The 4,309-nt window shown below is 33.8% G+C and overlaps 1 pseudogene; it reads left to right on the top strand.

The window, feature by feature from the left end:
- The first annotated feature begins 2,730 nt into the window (after positions 1–2,730).
- LOC144289880 (S-formylglutathione hydrolase pseudogene) lies at positions 2,731–3,658 on the top strand (annotated as a pseudogene).
- The last annotated feature ends 651 nt before the right edge of the window (positions 3,659–4,309 follow it).

Here is a 4,309-nt window from a genome sequence, read left to right as displayed (position 1 = left end):
GTTACACAGTTTATATATGACACCATACAATTCTAGAGCATATAAAAAGTACAAATCCTCTTCCATTCTTTCCCCCTTTACCACTTATAGATAACCTGTGCTTTTTCCTTCATTTGTGTTTATGTACAAACATGATGAATACTCTTGAACATGTCTCTTGGGCTCAAGTAATTTTATAACTTAATGTTCTCTGTCAACATCTGTGCAGTATTATATAATATGGAATAATAATATAATAACTAACCCAGTTCTTCTAATGATGGGCATTTAGGCTGCTTTCAGTTTTCCATTATTATAAACAACTTTGTGGAAAATATTGCTGTGAATGTTTTTGGACATCAGTGTAAGAATTGCCTCAGGAGAAATTTCTAGAAATGCTATTTACATGCCAATTTTTTAACTTCCTGATGAATTGGTAACTTCTAAGTTAGTTTTAGACACAGTACCTAGATTCTCTGAGCTTCAGGTTTTGGGTAAAATGACAGGAGTAATAGTAACTACTTGATAGTGTAGTTCTGAGGATTGAATGAGATAATGTGTAAAAGTCCATACACAGAGTTTGGACCATAGTAGAGGTTCAACTAATGTCAGTTTTTTTCACCTCTTTCCTGGCTGGCAAAAGGGAAATGTGAAAAGCAGGGAAATGAAACCCATTTCCACTCATATCAGACTTGGTCTAGAGCTGGCATTGTTCCCAAATATCTCTAACAGGTTCCCATGGAAAGAAAAATATGTTTTCCATCCAGAATGTAATAGGAAGCATAATAGAGGGAAAACCCTTTGGTCTTCTGTGTGGAAAACTATCATTTTGACTATGTTTCTCAAAAGGTAAAATGAGGCATAAAGGCAGCTCTCAATCCTTCTTGGTTTCTCACTATCAGCTTCCACTGCTTTTCTTTTCTCATCTGAGAATAGCTGTAGTGATTGTAACAATTATAAAAAAAAAATAAAAACAGTATACAAAATTTCTTGAGTGCAGTGGATCAGTGTAAGGAGAAGTCAGAAATGGTTTATTTCATTCCTTCACTCTTCAGAGTTGCTCTGGGAATTCATTCTTACCCATCCATTGGATGAAGTCTTTGGCATCCCATATTTTTTCTGAACAGTTGTGAGGTTTAAGAAATCCTGTCCCACTTAATTGCAAAATTTAAAAATCTCATGCAAGTTAAAACTTATCCTCCCTTACATATTTTAATGCATAGAATAATCAATGAGAAATGATTAAAGGAGACATATCTAAAATTCAGTGGATAAGTTAAAATGGAATCATAAAAAATATTTAAATATTCCAAAATAAGTCAGAGAAAAAAGGACCAGGGACAAAAAGCTGGGAGGACAAACAGAAAACAAGGGAAATAGCAAAGCAAATAATAAAATGATGGACCTAAATCTAATCACACTATTCAATTGCCCAGTAAATAAATATTTAATAACATTAAATGTTAATGAACTACACACTCCAATTAACATGTCAAGATTGCCAGAATTGATTAAAAAAATCCCAAGACCCAATTATATGCTGTCTATAAGAAATTCACTTTAAATATAAAAATATAGATAGGTTTAATAAATACATTGTAAAAATATTCTATGAAAGAAGTTTAGAGTAGCTATATTAGTATCAGATAAAATGTGCTACAAGTCATAAAGAAAAAGAAGGATCTTTCATGGTAATAAAAGAGTCAATTATTAGGATGATATAAACATTAAAAAAAGTAAGTTCCTTGGGATGAGCACTTGGTGTTATATGTAAGTGATGAATCACTAAATTCTATACCTAAAACCAATTTTACCATATATGTTAACTGACTAGAATTTTAAAAACTTGAAAAAAAGAGATAAAAGAAAGCAAGTACCTACTAACAGAGCCTCAATCTACATGAAGCAAAAGAGGCAGTAATAGACAATCCTTAATTTTTATTAGTGACTTTAATGCCCATCTCTCAAACAATCAATAGATCAACTAGACAAAATTTAGTAATGACATAGTTGATCAGAACAATACTATCAACCTACTTGAGCTTATAGAAGACTACACAACAACCAGAGAATACACATATGTTTTAAGTGTATATGGTATTCACCAGCAAAGATCACAGTCTGGGTGATTAAAAAAGATTTAGTAGTTTAAATCAAAGTGAAATCCTACATAGTATGTTCCCAGACCACAATAGAATTAAATAGAAATCAGTAATAAGAAAGTCTCAACTATTTGAAGATGAAATATAATCCATGGGCCAAAGGAAAAGAGTCACAAGAGAAAGCATAAAACATTGTAATCTGAATGGTAATAAAAATACAACAAAGTAACATTTGTAGAATACAACTATAGTAGCATTTAGAGGGAACTTTATAGCCATATATGCTTATACTAGAAAAGGGGAAAGGTCTAAAATCAATGGCCTGAAGAGGATAGGAGGAGCAAAAAAAAAAAAAAATACCCAAAGGAAGTAATATGAAGGAAATTATAAAAATAAAAGGGCAGAGGTCGAACACGTGAAAACAGAAAAGAAAATTCACAAAGTGAAAGTTGGCTCTTTGAAAAGATTGAAATTAGTGAACTGCTAGCTACTCTGATCACTAATTCTCCATATCAGAAATGAAATAGGGGTTCTCATTACAGGTCCTACAGACATGAGGAGGATAAAAGAGTATTATGAACAAGCTTAGATGATGAGGCTCCATCTTTCTACTCTGGCTGTGGCTCATTTCCCTGTCTGCCACCCATCCTTTGGTGCAAACAAAAAAGCAAGTAGATTATTGGTCAGGAGAAGAATGTCATTGAAACAGACTTCCAGCAACAAGTGCTTTGGAGGATTGCAGAAAGTTTTTGAACATGAAAGTGTTGAACTGAACTGCAAAATGAAATTTGCCATCTACTTACCAGCAGAGGCAGAAACTGGAAAATGTCCTGTGTTATATGGCTGTCTGGTTTCACTTACATGGAACAAAATTTTATATCAAAGTCTGGTTATCATCAAACTGCCTCAGAATATGGCCTTGTCATCATGCTCCAGATGTCAGCCCTCATGGCTGCAATATTAAAGAAGATGAGAGCTGGGACTTTACATTGGTGCCGGGTTTTACGTGGATGCCACTCAAGATCCTTGGAAAACTAACTACAGAATGTACTCTTATGTAACTGAGGAGCTTTCCCAACTCATAAATGCCAATTTTCCAGTAGACCCCCAAAGGATGTCTATTTCTGGCCACTCCAGGAGAGGCCACAAAGCTCTGATTTATGCTTTGAAGAATCCTGGAAAGTCTAAATCTGTGTCAGCTTTTGCTCCAATTTGCAGCCCAGTGCTCTGTCCTTGGGGCAAAAAAAGATTCTACTGGATATTTGGGAATAGATCAAAGTAAATGGGAGGCTGATGATGCTACCCAGCTTGTGAAGGCCTATCCAGGTCCTCAGCTGGACATACTAATTGATGGGAAAAGATAACTTGTTCCCTACAGTGGGCAGTTACTACCTGATAACTCCATAGCTGCAGGTACAAAAAAGAAAGTTATTATTTTTAGATTACAAAACAGTTATGATCATAGCTACTACTTCATTGTAACCTTTATTATGGAATGCATCAGACATCATGCAAAATACCTGAATGCATTAAAAAAGTTCAAAACAGGAAATTTCTACAGGATTATAAAATTATAATAAACAGAACTACAGGGAGAAAGGATTTCAAGACATTGGATTTCATAGTGCTAAAAAATGCATCATTCCATAGTTGAATCACTTTCTGAATAAATATATAAAACCTGAAAGAAGAGAGACTCTTATGAACAGCTTTAAGGTGACAAATTCAACAATGTTGTTGGAATAAACAATTTTTTTGAAAAATATACCTAATAACAAATGACACAGGTTCTAGCAGAAAAGTTGGTAAAAACTTCTGCTAATCAAAAGATACATTAAGACAATGAATATGCAAGCCATGGACTGGGAGGATTTATAGTTATAAATCCATTTTATGACAGGACTAGATTGGAGGGTATGTAAAGATTTTTTATAACCTGATAATAAAAAGATAAAACAAAAACAGCAACAACAACAAAAACCACCCTCCAGAAGAAGAAAAGATTTCAGGAGACATTTCACAAGGATGATATGCAAATGGGAAAAAGTACTCAACATCATTACTCATCAAGGAAATATAAATGAAACCACAATGAGATGCCACTACACACTTACCAAATGGTTGTTTAGAACAATTAAACAATAATGTTGGCAAGAATGTGGAGGAAATTAAACTCTCCCATATTGCTGGTGGAAATATAAACTATAACCTCTTTAGAAAGTTCCTGG

Source organism: Canis aureus, chromosome 2 (genome assembly GCF_053574225.1).
Source record: "Canis aureus isolate CA01 chromosome 2, VMU_Caureus_v.1.0, whole genome shotgun sequence".
Classification (NCBI taxonomy): Eukaryota; Metazoa; Chordata; class Mammalia; order Carnivora; family Canidae; genus Canis; species Canis aureus.
This window is presented reverse-complemented; position numbering and strand designations above follow the sequence as displayed.